The sequence below is a fragment of the Triticum dicoccoides genome, chromosome 6A (genome assembly GCF_002162155.2).
Source record: "Triticum dicoccoides isolate Atlit2015 ecotype Zavitan chromosome 6A, WEW_v2.0, whole genome shotgun sequence".
Lineage (NCBI taxonomy): Eukaryota > Viridiplantae > Streptophyta > Magnoliopsida > Poales > Poaceae > Triticum > Triticum dicoccoides.
In genome coordinates, this window is record NC_041390.1 from 7,204,597 (window position 1) to 7,224,014 (window position 19,418).

The following is a 19,418-nucleotide window of genomic DNA, read 5'->3' on the forward strand; positions in this document are numbered from 1 at the left end:
CGAAAGGAATCAAAAATCCACTCCTTAATGTCATTTTCTGCTCCCCCAAGAAAAAATTTCCTCGGCACTCTATTCTTTTCTTCTAGAAATTCTAAATACTCAGCTTTATTTTAGAAAGTGGGCGCTTGCCCGGCCATAAGGATGAGGAGGCCCTATAAGTTCCGGCAACCAAGGCCATAGCTACTAAAAGTTCGCGGACTAAATAAAACATAGAGGATGCAAGCTGAAAGGCTGAAGACAGCGACGCAGCGCCGGTCACAGGCCTATGAAGAATTCTAAGTACTCATCTATGATTGATTCTGTTATACCCAATGATGGCTCCAACTAGTAAAAATTAGCTTAGCAATGGGATGTACGTCAACTGTAACAGCTATTATTCTCAACAGTGTGCATGCTGGCGGAGATGAGGAGCTATATAGAACCCAAAATAAGGGGGTGTTTGGTTCAGAAGTTTTAGGACTTTTTCTAGTCTCATGGACTAATCAAAAAAGACTCTCCAATAGAGTCTTTTTCTACTCCCTGTATAAAAAGTCTCTCCTATTTGGTTCCTAGGGACTTTTTTTAGTCTCTGGGACTAAAAAGTCCCTAAATCAAACACCCCCTAAGGCTGTTTGCGGTTGGTTCCGTGCAAGAAATACTTATCAGAATAGAGGGGTGTACCGAAGCACCCTCTTTCAGTTTCACTTTGTTTTATTTCGCAAGGACTAATCGACTGGTTCATCATCAAGAATCACGCCATAACTAGAGATTTAACTTTCAATAAGAGTTGATTAAATTTATTGTCAGCAAGATCCACGCCTTATTATGTCAACGATGCTGTTGTACTACATGTTGTTATTGTATTCCTTTTCTGGTTAATTTGGATCAATCATCAAGATCCACCACGATAACGCCAACAAACAACCCTACTGCCATGTGCAGTCCATTAAAGACATCATCGAATCATTGAATGGACCATCGATGCATTAATTTGTGGAGCGGGTAGTGAAGCTGTCGACGCGAGCCAATAAATTAAACAATGAATAAACAAACATATGCTTGTCGGTGGTGACATTTTTACCTCCTATGCGCATTCTTATCCTGGCCCGTCAGTTGTGTTCACCAATATGGGTCATGAACACCACTGATCAGTACTGACGAGTCTTTGCTGTTTGTCATGCATGATGGTTTTATTATCTCATGCAGATTATTCGTGCATTGAAAATACTTTTTGGGGTGAAAAATCTTGTCCTTGCCTTTATTGGTCGGGCTCAACAACGGCGAACTTGCGTTCTACATTATTGTAGGCGTTGTCTACTTATTGTTGTGTTGCTCGTCACTGATTGGTTTGGGCAATCAGGATGATAATCCTTGTCTAGGCCGTCTACGGTCATACATGGCAACGCTGACATGAGTATATATATTTGTCCTTCTTAAAGGCACTGCTGCGGAAAAAGTCGGCCTAATCGTAGGTGTCTTTTAATATCTTGTAGAAGTTAGGTCGTGGTTTACTTTGTTATGTACTCTGTTTAATAATTAATAAAAATGGATGTGTGCACTGGAGGTCAGGAGTTTTAACCTCATTTTCGGAAAATGAAAATTGGTTGTGTGAATCAGTCGGAATAGAGGCTGGGGATCTTTCCCTCTTTTTTCGAAAATAAGTGGGAAACTGAACGTCATGGGTTAAGCCGCAGATGTCAGGAAAACTATATTTTCTTAGGTCTCTTCACAAGTACTCGTCACTAAATTTAGATGTCCTCACGCGTTGAAGGTTCCCGTCATAGAGATTAGTTTGGAAGGCCGGACAGGAAAATAAGCAACCATGGGATTTGAGGTCTTCTGGTATAACTCTGTTTTATGCGGTCAACTCCAACCATTATTGCTCCATATAAATAGGAGCAACTTCCGTTCGCTGCCTACTCTGACAAAATAATGCACCAGTCGGCATCTGCATGATCTTGCACAGTACATGATAAGGCTTTAAAATGATAAATAAAACCTAAACACGACGGTCTAAAAAGACTTGGTATCTGTACTATTTGAAGTCGCTTTATCTTATGCAGATCTCAAGAAAATTGATCTGCATCTAGCTAGTACAAGAAAATTGATCCTCTGTAAAGCGACTTTAAATAAAATGCAAGGTGAGTTGGCTTCTAGTAGCTAGCTTTGTGGCACCGCTGGATAGATTTATATTTTCTTTTTGATCTTCTTCTCTAAAGAACTCAACGCACTGTTGTTGAAGTAATGTAGTCCCTATGTAAAGAAATAGATGAGTGTTTAGATCATTATTTAAACACTCATATATTTCTTTACAGAGGAAGTAAGCATCTGTTCCTTTGACTTGCAATTGGTTCATGAGCATCTTTGGTACACACTACAGCTGGAAGTACCTAATTCCAGTTTGGGCACGTCCACGGTCAGTGACCAGACAGGACGCAAAAGGTCAATTACACAATCAGATACCTCATTTTCAAATCATTAAATCCATATTATTACATGCAACGTGAAATCTAATCTAAGCAGAGCTCGTTTGGCTCCACCGTGCCCATCTCCGGCGGCCGGTTGCGCCCCTCGAAATGTTGCTCTGGTCACCGGCGACGAAGAACCTGTGACACGTACCGGCTCATGGAACAAAGAAGTGTGGTAGCGGAACAAAATCCTTGATAATTACTTTTTGGGATTTCGGGAGTATATAAAGGTAGGGGCAATATCTTTCTATATCTGGGTCCTGTAAAGCTGACTCTATGTACCATGTACTCACGCACTCTGAGATTTTAGTGGATAATAATAAACAAATATGAAAGTCAAAGATACCACTAAAAGTTGAGATTGTCATGTGGTACCTTTGGAAGGGGGTTATGCTAACTAAAAATGACTTCGATCGTCCCAATTGGCAAGGAAGTAAGTAGTGTAGCATGATGCGACAATCAAATAAACACTTATTCTTGAACCAACATGTGATTGGATGGTTAGAAAAACAGTTGTATGCTCAGCCTGCCAGTGTTCAAGTCTTGGTGCTCGCATTTTTCTGAATTTATTTCAGGATTTTTGATGACACGAGTTCAGTGAAAGGATACGTTCCTGTCGACTACAAGGCGCCTACATTGACTTCCTAAATCTCAAGATGATATACCAACCTAGTCTTTCAGAGATGCTCATAGGGGTAGGATGTGCATGTCTACGTTCATAGGGATAAGTGTATGCGCATATCTATAACTGTTTGCGTCTGTATTGTGTTAAAAAACACCTATTCTTTCACAACTAATTTTGTATTATATGTGGCTAGTTATCAAAGAGTTCAATTTTGGGGTGGGGGAGCCGGAGGTCGCTTCTCTCTCCCTTCCTTCTCCTGTGGTCGAGGCTCCGGTGCGGATGGCTACCTGTGAGCTGGTGTTGGGGGAGGGGGGGTCGGGGCAGGAGGCCTTGATGTCTCCCCTCCATATCCCGGCGCCGGTGACGTCGGTCACGTTGGGGTCGGCCAGCGCTGGGGGAGGGAGCCCGAGGCAGGTGGCCTCGGCTTCTGCTACTCCGGTGGTGGCGGCGACTCCTGCGCCATCTTCTGCGTTGGGGGAGGGGCTAAGGCAGGAGGCCATGGCTCATCCTTCTTCCCCGGCGGTCTGGAGGACTGCCTCTCCTTCGCCGATAGCTCTTCCGTCTGCACCGGCGGATGGGGCGGGAGGAGAGCATGGGCAGGCGGCCCCCGTCATCCCCTCCCCGTTCACACCGGTGGCAGAGGACCCCGGCGTTGGACACCCATCTGTGGGGCTTGGGAGCCCGCAGCCGCCTCCTCTGGTAACCTAGGTTGACCCTTTCAGGGATTCAACGCCAGGTTTTACTAGGGAGGAGGTTGTTGCTTTTGGCGGGATGCCGGACCCTGTCTCGACGGGGAGACGGACGAGCGCTCGCATCCACGAGCTCCCGGAGGTGGATGATATGCAGCAGCGGTGCGCTATGAGGGCGGCCAAGCTTCACGAGGCTGCATCATCCTCTGGTATGTCCGTCAACGTTTCTAACTCTTTATTGCATTTTTCTAATGAGGAGATTATAAATAATGCAAACCAGTTAGGAGTTTCACTAGGTGCCACGGATAGTGAGATCAATAATTCGGTCAATGATCTGTTAGATTTAGAGGCGGAACGTGTCTTAGACACTATTCGTAATCTTGCAGCAGTTAAACCGATGAATGATGATGAGATTGATGCGTTAGGGTTTAGAGTGCTAGATAATCTGTGTGCGGATCTAGCACCTCCCAGTCAGATGGTTGAGGATGATGATGTACCCATCGAGATTGACGCTGATAATTTAAGTCCACCCGTTATGAGGACCGAGAGGCAGAGCCTAGTAAACCAAAACGTAAGTGGAACCGGAAGATCTATCCTGATTCCGCGGTTCGTAGGAGTGCTAGGATTCGTATTACTAAAAAATTCCATGATGAAATATGAGAGGAATTTTCTGGAATAGCAGAGGTCTGAAGGACTTGGCTAAAAGAAGGTTCCTTGCTGAGGTAGCTTTAGAGCAGCAGTTAGATTTTGTCGCTCTATCGGAGACTGGTAGAGAAAACTTTGCGCCCCAGTTTCTTTCTTCCCTTGTGGGTGGTATTGATTTTGATTGGCATTGCCTCCCTCCGCGAGGTAGATCGGGTGGTATCTTACTCGGTGTGAGATGCGATTCGCTTGAAGTCCAAAGTGTAGTGATGGGTGACTTCGCAGTAAAGTTTCGAGTCAGGTCCAAGATAGATGGTTTTAACTGGGCTTTGGTGGCGGTTTATGGTGCCGCACAGCCCGAGCTTAAACCGGAGTTTCTGGCGGACCTTGTTCGAATCTGTGGGTCAGAACAGCTTCCAATTTTGGTTGGAGGTGATTTCAATATCATCAGAAGGAAAGACGAGAAGAACAATGATAACTTTGACGGCAGATGGTCGTTTATGTTCAATACCATTATTGAAAGCTTGGATCTGAGGGAGATTGAGCTTTCTGGTAGAAAGTTTACCTGGGCTAACGTTCTGCCAAATCCGACTTATGAAAAACTTGACCGAGTTCTTGCAAGCGTGGAGTGGGAACAAAAGTTCCCTCTGGTTACGGTGCAAGCTCTCTCGAGGGGAATATCCGATCACACACCCTTGTTTGTGGACTCAGGGGAGCCGAACCACGTGGGTAACAAGAACACCTTTTCTTTCGAGATGTCATGGTTCGAACGCGAGGGATTCTTGGATTTGATTGCCAGGGAATGGGCTAGAGGTGCAGGAGGCGTGACTGCGATCGAGCGTTGGCAGAATAAGATTAGGCATTTGAGAAGTTTCTTACGGGGATGGGCTAAGCACCTCAGTGGTGTGTATAAGATTGAAAAGGATAGACTCCTTTCTCTTATACAAGCCCTGGACATAAAGGCCGAATCCATTATCTTACTGCCTGCTGAGCTTCAGGTTAAAAATGAGGCAGAAAAGAGGTTGAAAGAACTGCTCCGCGAAGAAGAATTGAAGTGGGCTTTGCGTGCTAAAGTGCGCAAAGTGGTCCAAGGGGACGCAAATACTCAATTCTTCCATTTGATAGCTAATGGGAAGCACAGAAAGAAGCACATCTTTCAGCTTGAACAAGATGAGGGCACTATTTTAGGACAAGACAGCCTAAAAACGTATATTACCGAGTATTACAAGCAGTTATTTGGACCCCCGGAGGATAATTGTGTGTCCCTCGATGAGTCTAGGACTGAGGATGTGCCTCAGCTAACGGCTGCCAAAAATGATATTCTGGTTGCCCCGTTCTCAGAGAAGGAGGTGTTTGATGCTATTGCACAGATGAAAAACAATAAGGCTCCCGGTCCGGATGGATTCCCGGCCGAGTTATATAAAAAGTGCCGGCACATTATTAAGGGGGATTTGCTACCTATGTTCCATGACTTGTTCTCTGGACAACTTTAGTTATTTCACTTGAATTTTGGAACTATCACATTGCTTCCTAAGAAAACGGATGCTGTGAGAATTGAGCAATTCAGGCCGATATGCCTCCTCAATGTTAGTTTCAAAATTTTCACCAAGGTAGGGACTAATAGGCTCACACAGATTGCGCATTCTGTGGTGCAACAGTCCCAAACTGCTTTCATGCCGGACAGAAACATCCTTGAAGGGGTGGTTGTCCTGCATGAAACGCTCCATGAAATCCATTCCAAAAAATTAGATGGAGTAATTTTTAAGGTGGATTTCGAGAAAGCGTACGATAAGCTCAAATGGCCATTCCTCCAACAGCCATTGCGTATGAAAGGTTTTGATGAAGCCTGGCGTCGACAGGTTGAATCATTTACGCAAAAAGGTAGTGTGGGAATTAAAGTTAATGATGACATAGGTCATTACTTCTAGACACATAAAGGCCTAAGACAAGGAGATCCGATGTCCCCTATCCTATTTAACATTGTGGTGTATGTTAGCAGTTTTGATAGGAAGGGCTAAGGAAAATGGTCAAGTAGGTGGATTGATACCTCATCTCGTTGATGGAGGTGTATCCATCCTTCAGTACGCAGATGATACAATTATCTTTATGGAGCATGACTTGGCCAAGGCGAGAAATATGAAGCTTGTGTTATGCCTATTTGAACAATTGACCGGGTTAAAGATTAACTTTCATAAGAGCGAGCTGTTCTGTTTTGGTAAAGCTAAAGACGAACATGAGGCTTATAGGCAATTGTTTGGGTGCGAGTTGGGAGAGTTGCCCTTCTCTTACCTGGGGATTCCAATCCACCATCGTAGGCTCACAAACAAAGAGTGGAAGTGCATCGAGGACCGATTTGAGAAGAAACTAAGTTGTTGGAAGGGTAAGCTCATGTCATACGGAGGCCGACTAATCCTGATTAATTCGGTGCTCACGAGCATGCCTATGTTTCTCCTCTCGTTCTTTGAGGTCCCAGTTGGTGTTAGGAAGAGACTGGACTTCTATCGATCGCGTTTCTTTTGGCAGGGTGATGAGCTTAAACGAAAATATCGGCTTGCTAAATGGGATATCATCTGTAGACCGAAAGACCAAGGGGGTCTCGGTATTGAGAATCTAGAAATTAAGAATAGATGCCTTCTTAGCAAGTGGCTGTGGAAGCTCTCAACGGAGAATGATGCCATGTGGGCTCAAATCCTTCATGCCAAGTACCTCCAGAAAAAAACTTTGTCCCAGGTTACAGTCAGGCCGACTGATTCACCCTTCTGGAAAGGTTTGATGAAAGTCAAACAAGCTTTCTTTAATAGGATGAGGTTTGCTATTGGAAACGGCTCTAGTACATGTTTCTGGGAGGATACTTGGCTCGGCGAAACACCTTTGGCTATCCAATATCCGTCTTTGTACCGTATTGTTCAACGACGTGAAGTGTTCGTCGCCTCGGTATTTCAATCTATCCGCCTTAATATTCAGTTCCGACGGACGCTAGCGGGCAATCGTTGGGAAGAATGGCTCCGTTTAGTTAGGAGACTGATGGAGATCCAACTATCTCAACAACCCGATGAATTACGCTGGAAATTGACTAGGTCTGGAGCATTCACTGTTAAATCAATGTACATTGATGTTATTAATTCGAACTCCATTCCTACCTCTAAGCATGTTTGGGCTGTCAAAGTTCCTTTGAAAATAAAAGTGTTTATGTGGTTTGTCCATAAACAAGTTATTTTAACAAATGACAACTTGATAAAACGTAATTGGACAGGACCTACTAGGTGTAGTTTCTGTGATCAGGATGAGACTATCAAACATCTCTTTTTTGATTGCCCGTTGGCCAAAGTACTTTGGCAGACTGTCCACATTGCTTTTAATATCAATCCACCGAATTATGTTAACGCGCTATTTGGGACATGGCTTAATGGGATTGAGCCTGACTTAGCGAGACACATTTGGGTTGGAGTTTGTGCTTTGCTGTGGACTATCTGGACTTGCAGAAATGATTTGATTTTTAACAGAATATCATGTATACATTTTTTGCAGGTTTTATTCCGCACTACGGCTCTGATCCGTTCATGGTCGTTACTCACCCAGACGGAGGCCAGGGAGCATTTGGTTACTGGGTCTTTCCGATGAGAGATGGTAGCTCGGGATATCTTCAACCGGTTTGGATGGCGGTCATGTAATAGGATAGGCATGTAGTTTACCTATCTAGTTTTAGCCAGCCGGTTGTGGCGTCTGTTCATGGCTAGTGGGTGTTTCTAGCCTTCTTTGGCTCTGTGTGAGCTTTTTTCCTTTTTTCTTATTACTTTTGGAGACCTTGGAACCATGTTGGCACTGCGTTATTTGGTTAATAAGATGGTCGTATGCATCTTTCTGATGCAGAGGCCAGGGAATTCCCCCTTTTCGACAAAAAATATCTGCCCACAAATGCCACCGATATACTGGCTTGTAAGAATACCAAATATATTTAGCACACTTATTGGAATCATCTGCCTTATTATATTGCTTTGTCTGTGTATAACTGATTTTGTTTTTAGTGCCAAAGTTTCTTCTCCTATTCAGATTATATACCGATATACGCATTGGCTTTGTATGTGGTCTATGTTACATCAAATAAATTACGAATCACTATTCAAAGCAGTGTGCATGTCGTTAGAGCGGGTGGCTAGGGAGTTTTCTATCTAACATGGGTGACAGTATAATTTTCGAATCGACCCTCCACATCCGTCAACATAGTTATAGCGTCAATCACATATTGTTTTTTGGATGCCTGTAGGCCATAGCCTTCGTAAGATTGTTCGTTTTGCATGTATGCATCTTTGCTTTGAACTGGCAAAACGTTTTATATTTAGTTATAGTAGTACTATATTTTGGAGAGAGTTTGCGGCGTGCAAGTGCTGGGCACCAAGTCCTTCACGCATGCTATTTTGTTGGCTTTTGATTTTCAAACTTTTATATTTTTTGAATGAAAAATTCACATTAAGTTTTGTTTTTGTATTCACGTTTTCCGGTATGAGGACTTTCAAATAAGATCCATTTTGAATATCTTTGACGAATTTTGAAAATAATTGTTAAGTTCCATTAGTACGAGAGACCGATAAAATCACGATTTTAGGACCTGCGACCGGCAAAAATAATCGGAATAGATAAATCCCGAACGTTCGGAATTTAAGCATGTCATTCCGAACGTTTTTTAATGGCTACTTTAGTTGCTGCGTGATGGCAACTTTAGTTGTTAACACATGGCAACTTCGTTTCAGTTTGATTTTTTGTCTGAAAATTGCCATGTTTGTCAACATCGCCTTAACTAAAGTTGGCATGAAAAGAGTTTGGATTAGAATGCTTAAATTCCGAACGTTCGGGACTTATTGAGGTCCAAAATAATTGCTTAAAATTTGAAATCATGAATCTTAGTATGAGGGAGTGATAAAATCATGATTTTTGTACCCGCGACCGGCGAAAAAACCCCTTAAAATTTCAACTACTCCCTCTGTTTCATATTATAGTGCGCATGGATGCTAGCTCTAATACCAATGCATGAGCTGGAGCTGTGATTTTTACCAGAATAACCCTGCATGCATTGTCTGCCACACACCCATGTGCGTGCCCTGCTGTGTGTGTCCCTTGATTCCAGTCAAGGGTAACTCGTCCAAATCAGGTTTGTGCTGCATGCATGCACTACATTTCAAAATCTTGGCAAAATAAATAAATATGCGCACTACAAAAGGGAATGGAGGGAGTATGAAACTTGATACTTGTGGCTCAGAGAAATCGGAATTTTCAGATGAAAAAAAACCATAAGTTTGAATGATTAAACACGCAGTGCGCGCCCCTAGGAATTTCTGCTATATTTTGTGTAGCCTTGTTCTTGTCGATGAAGTCTCTTCCACCGCTGCACTCAATGGCGTGGGCCGTGGTTTATGGTTGGGGATTTTAATGAGGCAATGTGGCAGAATGAGCACTTTTCTCGGATTAAGCGAGCGCAAAAACTTATGGCTAATTTTCGTGAAGTTCTCTCTGATTGCAACCTATTTGATCTGGGTTTCCATGGAGTTCCTTGGACTTACAATAATAAGCAGGAAGGCAATAAAAACGTGAAAGTTAGGCTCAACGGTGCGGTCGCTTGCCCTCAATGGTCTTCTATTTTTCCCAACTGCAAGGTCTCTCATATTATTAGTTCCAGATCTGATCATTGTCCTATTCTTATTGAATTGATGGGTGCCTCTCGCTCCAGTCCTTTTGTTAAACAGTTGAAATATGAAGCGTACTGGGAGAGAGAGGAAGCGGAACTGAAAGTACATATTGAATCATGCTGGAACAAAAGTTTGCACGTCAATGATCTGGGAGATGTGGCAAATAATTTGGACAAGATGATGAAATCTCTTCATGGTTGGAGTAAGGTTCACATAGGCTATCTGCCAAAAAAGCTTGAAGCTGCGTGTAACAGGTTAAATGTGCTATATAAGAGAAATGATCATAATGCAATAGAGGAGAGGAAGAAAATACTATCAGAGATGGATGAGCTCCTAATAAAGGAAGAAATTATGTGGAAGCAGAGATCATGTTTGGACAAAATGAGATGGGGGGATAGGAATACTAAATTTTTTCATAGGAAAGCCACTTGGCGAGCGAAGAAGAATAATATTTCTGCTATTAAAAGAAGCGATGGATCTCTGTCTCAGGATATGGATGAAATCAAAGGTATCGCTAACTTATTTTTCAAGAACCTGTACTGTTGTGATCATACAGTTAACCCATCTCGTATTATTCCACTTGTTAAACCGTTGGTGAATGATGAAATGAATGAGGAGTTGTGCAAACAATTTTCTAAGCAAGAAATTAGTGACGCACTTTTCCAAATTGGGCCTTTGAAGGCGCCAGGACCTGATGGGTTTCAGCCAGATTCTTCCAGAGGAACTGGGGTTTGTTAAAGGAAGATATCGTTCGTGCCGTACAGCAATTTTTTCTTTCAGGAATTATGCCCGAAGGGATTAATGATACTACCATTGTTCTTATACCTAAAGTGAAGAATCCCCAAGAGATGAAGGATTTTCGACCTATTAGCCTTTGCAACGTCATATATAAAATTATTTCCAAGTGCCTCGTAAATAGAATGAGACCCCTCTTGGATGGTATGATTTCTCCTACTCAAAGTGCCTTCATTCCTAGAAGATTAATCTCTGATAATGCTCTCATCGCTTTTGAATGTATGCATTCGTTGAATACTTTGAAAGATAGTCGTGGTGAATATTGTGCATATAAGTTGGATCTTGTCAAAGCGTATGATCGTGTGGACTGGAAGTTTCTGGAAAGTATGCTTGGAGCGTATGGCTTTGCACCAACTTGGATAAAGTGGATTATGGCGTGTGTTACATCAGTAAAATTTTCAGTGAGATTTAATGGGCAGTTACTGGAGTCTTTTCATCCGTCGTGTGGGCTTAGGCAAGGAGATCCATTATCACCATACTTATTTCTCTTTGTGGCTGAAGCGCTTTCTTTGCTTTTTAATGATGCTTCGGCAAGAGGGGTGATTCAAGATTTTCGTTTGAACAGATATGCTCCAGGTATCTCTCATTTATTATTTGCTGACGACAGCCTTTTGTTTTTTAAGGGTTCTGTGGAGCATGTTTTGGCCGTCAAAGGTATTTTGACTGCTTATGAGGAGGGTACATGTCAATTGTTAAGCCCAGAAAAATGTTCCATTTTGTTTGGGAAAAAAGTTGCTTTGGAAGATCAGGTGTCCATTTTGGTTATCCTTCAGATCTCAAGTGAAGGATTTGATGATAAGTACCTGGGTTTACCAGTGCCGGAAGGTCGTATGAAGGCGGGCAAATTTCAATCTACCAAAGAGAAAGCTATTAAGCGAGGGGAAGACTGGGTTGAAAAATATGCTTCCAACGGGGTAAAGGAAATTCAAATCAAATCCGTTATTCAGGCCATTCCGGTCTATGGCATGAGTATTTTTAAATTTCCCGTGTCCCTCTGTGATGATTTATCGCAAATTATTCAGAATTTTTCGTGGGGTGATGACGAGAATAGAAGGAGAACTCATTGGTTGACTTGGGATAAGATGACAAGACCAAAAGGTGAAGGGGGCCGGTATGGGCTTTCGTGATCTCAGGCTATTTAATCAAGCACTTCTGGCCAAACAAGCATGGCGTTTATTGGTTTTTCCGGACTCTTTGTGTGCTAAGGTGATGAAAGCAAAATATTATCCGCATGGACATCTTATTGATACTGTATTCCCGCAATCGTCATCGCATCCGTGGCAAGGTATTATGCATGTCCTCGAATTATTGAAACAGGGTGTAATCTGGAGAGTTGTTGATGGGACCAGTATAAACATATGGAGAGACAATTGGATTCCTAGGGAGTCTGGCCTGAAGATTACTGCCAAGAAAAACAGAACAAGGATCAAATGGGTGTCCGAGTTATTTAGGTCAGATACTAGGAGGTGGGATGAGAATCTCATCAGGCATCTTTTTTACCCTCATGATGCAGAAGAAATCTTAAAGCTGCGCACGCTGAATTTGGGTGAGGGAGATTTTATTGCCTGGCATCATGAGAAAAGTGGCATGTTTTCAGTTAAGAGTGCGTACAGGCTTGCTCAGAACCTCATGGACTCGAAGGTTAATGTGGGAAATTCTAGTGTAGCAGTAAATGGGGAAAGGAGGATCTGGAATATTATCTGGAAAGCTAATGTCCCTCAGAAGATTAGAATTTTTGCTTGGCGGGTGGCTTCAAATAGTTTGGCAGTTCAAGTTAATAGGGTTAAACACCATCAAGCAATCCTGAGAATCTGCACAATTTGTGGCATCGAAGATGAATGCACTTTTCATGCTTTGGTGAGTTGCCCAAAGGCACGTGCACTTCGTTTGGCTTTGAGAAAAGTGTGGAATTTGCCTGCCGAAGTGCTTTTTAAAAATACTGGGCCAGATTGGTTTCTTATTTTACTGGATCAATTAAGTCCAACAGTGCGTGAGCAAACTATTTTCATGTTATGGAGAGCTTGGCACTTGAGGAATGATTTGATTTTTGCTAAAGGTAAAGAATCCATATTAGCCTCTGTAAATTTTGTTCATAATTACTGGGCTTCCTTTTCGTCTTGCCACTCAAAAACGCAGGGAGTGATCAGTTACAAAGGCAAGGAATTGGGGGAGGGCATTCAGGATTCGAATAATGGGGAGAGGAAGGATGTTAGTTGGAAACCTCCCAACGCGGAGTTTTTCAAAATTAACGTCGATGCAAGTTTTGTGAAGGCAATCACCGCCGCAAGTGTGGGGGTCGTTGTCAGGAATCATATTGGAGAAGTAATCATTTCCTCTTGGGATTATATTGGAGCCTGCTATAGTGCTGAGGAAGCGGAAATTAGAGCGACAATCTCTGGATTGTATATCGGTATCACCCTTCACCAACCCATCATATTAGAAACTGATTGTTCTTTTGTGGCTGGTGTTCTTGAAAATTACAGGTTTGACAGATCTTCCCTTGTTGACTTAAAGAAGGAAGCATTCAGTATTTCTAAGATGCTGCCGAATGTGAAGATCTCCAAGATTAGCAGGAAAGCTAATAAGGTGGCGCACGAGATAGCTAAGTTTAGTTTTAATAATAAGTCTGATGGTGTTCTTATTAATAGCGTTCCGGCCTGTGTGGAACATGCTGTAATGAACGATTGTATTAACATTCTAAGTTAATTAATATATGGGTGGGGTTTTCAAAAAAATATATTTTGTGTAGCCTATAAAAAATAAATTTGCTCCCCACCGAAAAATCGCTCGAGACCTGAAGCCCCCAATACTCCCCATCACACCTCCACGCCGTCGACTCCCTCCCTCCCTCCCTGCTTCCTCCCTCTCGTCCCAGCCACCGGCTCACCCACCACCCCCACAAACCCACCCAACCACGCCGTCGATCCTCCCCTCGCGCGGCAGCACGGCCTCCCCGCTTCAGCCGGTGTCCTATCGGACCGGCCGGTCGACCACGCTGTAAGTGTAAGTCCGACCACCGCATGCAGCTTCCCTTTGGTTTTCCGCTTCTTCTGTACTGATCCTACCTACAAGCTGCAAACTGAAATCTACTCGTCTTGTCTATGCTCGTGCTGGATCATAATGCTCATCATCTCCCATGATTTTACCTTGCAGCTGCCCCCTTCTCCGCTTCCATTGGGAGAAATTAAGCATCTCCATAATTAGTCTCTCCTTGGGACTTGGGAGGAATTTCCATAGGCTTCTTGCCATCCACTGATCCACACCACCTACTTCTTCTTCACCACATTGCCGGTCCAGACTCCAGACTCGCAGCTATGTAAGTCAACGGCCGGCCTATAACAACAGACTAGCTAGCCAGATTATATATCCACCACCAGAGATCGTAATTGGGAGGGGAGGGGAGGGACCGAGCTAGCTAGCATGGATATCACGGAGGGGATCATGGGCTCCGTCCTCTCCAAGCTGAGTAGCTGACCCCAAGTTACTCAAGGATGAGTACAACCTGCCCTCCGGCGCCAAGGAGGACCTCAAGTATGTTGCACAACAGCAGAAGCGCTTGCAAGCTTACTTCTGCAGTATGACGGACGGATGCGCCACCGGACCAGCTCGACAAGTTTGACAGAGCTTGGCTATACAAAATCAGCGTGGTGTTCTGCCAGACTGAGAACATCCTCGACCTCTTGTTGGTGCCCGCTGAGCCGGCCGCTAACCTGGGTGTGTCCGGGCGGCTCTTGAGAAGGTCCAGAGATTCACCGACTCCTCCTCACCCGGATCCTACTGATCTGATTGCCGGTATCAAAGCGATGACATTGGATGTTCTGGATGTGTTTGCCGCACATAAACGTCTTGATGCTTGCCACAAAAATGAGGAAGAGAATGAGCTCGTCTGCATCGACGAACCAAGAGATGTGTTAATCAAGATGCTGACAGAGGGAGATGACATTTCAATGAAGCAAAACAAAATAGTCTCCATTGTCGGTCATGGGGGATTGGGCAAGACAACTCTTGCCCAAGTTGTGTACCATCAGCTTAAACCGCAGTTTGATTGTGGGGCTTTTGTTAGGGTCCCCCTTGAACCAGCTGACATGGTGAAGTTTTTCACGGAGATGTTCCATCAACTTATTGGCGTGGAAAATCATACGAACATCAATGAAGAAGCAAATGATATAAGACAGCTCGTTTCTCAAATTAGAGAATTTCTTCTGAACAAGAGGTATGGATCAGTTAGTGAACATGTTTTTTTTTCTTTTCCTGTAGACAATATGAACTTTATCAGTGCACCAAGTAGATACAAAATACATGTGTTTTAATTGTTATACGGCATTGCAATTTGGTAGCTCTCTTTAGATTTGATTTGTTAGATACCACAATGTGAGCACCGTCTATTTCTTAAAACACACTGTTTTCTTAGATGGCTCGATCTTTATATATAGGGCCTTGCAGATGCACATAGGTGAGTATTAAGCCTTACTCGAGTTTGACTTTTCATTATCAAACTTTGATAGGTACCTGGTCGCGATTGATGATTTATGGAACGAAGATGACTGGCAGATCATCTCATCTAGCTTGACAAATAATGACTATGGTAGCAGAGTAATTACTACTACTCGTGTTAATGACATAGCTAAGTTATGTTGCTCAGGCTGTGACGAGTCGATATATGAAGTTCATTATCTTGGATACGAATATTCCAGAGTGTTGTTCTTCAAGCATTATTTTCGCCATGTGGCCAGTTGGCCTAATGCACCTGGAGACATTTTTTTGTTTGGGATCTTGAAGATGTGCAGTGGTACACCTTCAGCAATAATAAGTATTGCTTCGTTACTCACAACCAAGGTAACCCCAACAAAGCCATGGCAAGAGATGATGTATTCTGTATATTTTTCTTGGAAGCAGACGCCACATTCTTTAGGTTCTGAATCCGAGAACATTACTGGTTTCGAACTCTTCAGAGAGATTATATCACTTATCTATGCTCACCTTCCCTGTGCTCTGAAGGACTGTTTGCTGTACATGGCTGTTCATGCTAGGAACCAAATAATCCATAGGACTACTATGGTTAGGAAATGGATTGCTGAAGGATTCATCTCTGAAAATGTGAGGCATAGTCGAGAGGAAGTAGCAAGCGGGTACTTTGATGAGCTCATCAACAGAAATTTCATCCGGCTGTCAGAATATGATAACTATTCAAGGGAAGAGATGTATGAAGTTAACCAAATGGTACTTTATGCTCTTAGGCAGATATCAGAAAAGAAAAAATTTGCAACTGTCTTGTCTGACGTTGGTATTTCAAGGGAATATGCTCATTATTTCCGTTTGTCAGTCCAATGTTCTTCTGGTTCGGAACTTTCAGTTGACACGGAAGCGATGAAACCTGATGGCAATATTCGTTCCGTGACTATTGCTGGGCCTGCAGAGTTTTATTTAAACAATGATTTGGTGTATCTACGGGTGTTAGACCTAGATGGCTGCAAGGATTTGGAAAACTCGGCTATGGACCATATATGCCAAATGACCCTGTTGAAGTACTTGAGTCTCCAGCACACTCCAGTCAAGAAGATCCCACCAGAAATCAGGAGATTGTGCTAGCTATCTGGAGACTCTGGATTTAAGGCAGACTGAAATCAGCAATCTCCCACCAGAAATCGGTAAACTGCAACAGCTGAAGACTCTAGATGCAAGGCAGACGAAACTCAGTTGTCTCCCTGCAGAAATCGGAAAATTGCAAAATCTGGAGACCTTAGATGTAAGACAGACACAAGTGAAAGAGCTGCCAAAGGAAATTGTTCGTCTTCCCAAACTAGCACATCTTTATTTTGGTCATTCTAGTTCCGGCCAAAGAGTGAAGTTGCCTGTGGGAAGTGACCAGTTGAACTCAGTGAAGGCGCTTGGCACTGTTGATCCAAGGGAATGGTCGGAAAGTGCCATGCAGGAGATCAGTGGACTGACAGGAGTAACGGAGCTTGAAGTAGTGTTGTATGATCAACCTTCCGACAAGGACCGAAATGATAAGTTGCTGTCTTCCATAGGCAAGTGCGCGAATCTTGAATATCTGATTATTTATGGTGATTACATCCCAAGCGACGAACTTCCTTTATCCAACAATTTTTCTTCACTTGAGAGATTGAAAGTGGCAGGAAGGTTTGGGGAAGTTCCCGGTGGCTTGCAGGGCTTACCACTCTGAGGAAGCTGGATATCAGAGTCTGTAAGCTAGACCAAGATGATCTTATGATACTTGGAGGTCTGCCGGCCCTGAGTACTCTTGCACTGATTTGCATTTATAGGAAGAAAGCGGAACAAACAATTCCTCCAGGTTTCCCGAGCGTTGAGGTTTTCAGTTTCGACTCTTATGTGCCATGGGTCACCTTTGAGCAGGGAGCTATGCCGAAACTGAAAAACCTCCACCTGAAGCTCTATGCCTGCCCAGCTGATAAATTTCCTTGAGGTATCATCAACCTCCGCAGGCTTGAGAAGATTACCATCCGGTACTCTCCACACAATGCAAGCAATGGCGGTGTCAAGAAGGTAGTTGCTGCCATGAGAGAACAGGCTGCCAGCCATGGTAATCAGATCAAGCTTTCAGACAATGGCGACTCTGAGGTTGTGAGAAGTGGTCAGGGGGCTGAACGCACACCATCTGGATTCAAGTTCGTGTGGACCTGGTTTTGGCCTACTAATAATAAAATAAAAGAAACAGCAAGTTTCGGACGAAACAATAGCTGGTCCTGAAATCGAAGAATCCTGCTAGCTTCGTCGCCACTAAGAGTACGTTTCAACCACACTCCTCCGCGTTAAAAATTCCTCCGACTCGCCTCCTAGGCGACGCGGGGGTCGGGGTCGGGCCCTCGGATCATTTACTCAGCAAGTAGGCGGCGTGGGGGCTGCGGACGTTGGCGCAGTGGCGGTTCCTCGCAATCCGTCATGGCTCCATGTAGAAGATCCGCCTCTGCTTCGATCTGTCCCGATCCGTGCTGGCGCCGGTCCTTGGCGGCGGCTTCGGCGTCCCCTATGGCCGGCCTGGCGGATCTGGCGTGCGGGTGAGGTTCCGGGGGAAACCCCTAGCTGGCGCGGCAGCCTCCCCAAAGTCGACGCCTTTGGCGCCGATCCCCTTCCTGAAGGCTTTGGGGTGGATCCTCTCCCTTCCGCCTCCTCCTCGAGCTATGGCGAAAGCTTTTGTTCCCCTTGTCTGAGCGTCGACGGCACCCTGGTGTCGTGCTCCTTCTTGAAGGCGGCGGCTGGGAACAACTCTTGGTGGCGGGGCTGCTGGTGGCGTGGTGGCGGTGCGCTTCGGCCTTCTACTTGGTGCTGAGCCTTGCTTCGCGGGACCAGCGGACGGTTTCTTTGGTGGATCAGTGTTCCATCCATACATTGATGGCGACGGATCTTGACGGCATGGCGCAGTGCAGATTCGGAGTTCGATGTGGGAGGATGGACTCGCGCAGGAGGACGACGCTGTCTGGCGTTGTGGTGACGTCGATGGCAGAGAGATCTGGCATGGTAGATACAACAGTACAGCTCTAAAGATGGACTCGTGGCAGGTGGCTGCGGCGGCCTCATACCCGGCAGGCGTCCTGGTTGAGAAGTGCGCCGGACTGGTAGGTGCCCCATACCAGGCAGGCGTCCTGTTTGGAACCTCAGGTCTTAGATGTTTAGGTTTGGCTGCGATGTCTGTTTGGTATTAGGCCCAGACTATCAGCGCCCCTTCATCATTTCGATAGGCGTAGCGACAGTTGTTGCTTAGACGGTGGCTTTAGTCTTGTTGTTGTATTTCTTTGTAAGGTCTTGTGAGAATAATTAATAAAGTGGTCGTATGCATCGCCCAGATGCAGAGGCTGGGGGTCATCCTCCTTTTCTAAAAAAAAAATCTATACTTATTTCCGGCAACCCTTATTAATTATGCGTGTATCGCCTATGTTTATGAACTTGCCTATCGGGTTATTTTTGTAACGCTGCGCTGTGGTTCTAATATGAACTCTTCATGTTATTCTATTTGATATACTCCCTCCTTTCCTAAATATAACTCTTTTTAGAGATTTCACTACAAACTACATACGGATGGATATAGAAATATTTTAGAGCGTAGATTAACTCATTTTGTTTTGTATGTAGTTCATAGTGGAATCTCTTAAAAGACCTATATTTAGGAACAGATGGAGTACTTGATAGTGCTACTTGTGACTTTCCAAACATTCTAAAATCCTGCATATCTTGATGAGGTTGATTTTTGTGCAATCTGAAAACAGGACTGGAGAAAGACAAAGTAAATTGGAAGGAAATCACATGAACTCGACTTGTTATCCTCAATTTCTTTTGCACACAGACACCACAGATGTCTTTTGTCAGTGAAGAATACATGTTAATGCCAAAAAAACATTGGATATTTTTACTATTTTTCTCAGGTTTTATAGTCCAGCCAGGTGTGTTTCAACCCAGGAGCAGAAAATCCATGTCCCTTCAGCAAACCCCTATTTAAGCCCACTTGAAGAAAATAATTAGACTGAAGGAAAAAAACTGCATGGCAGCGAGATTAAAAGATAAG

General features: G+C 44.0%; 1 pseudogene; it reads left to right on the forward strand.

The window, feature by feature from the left end:
- Nucleotides 1–13,763: 13,763 nt before the first annotated feature.
- Nucleotides 13,764–18,496, forward strand: LOC119314914 (annotated as a pseudogene).
- The last annotated feature ends 922 nt before the right edge of the window (nt 18,497–19,418 follow it).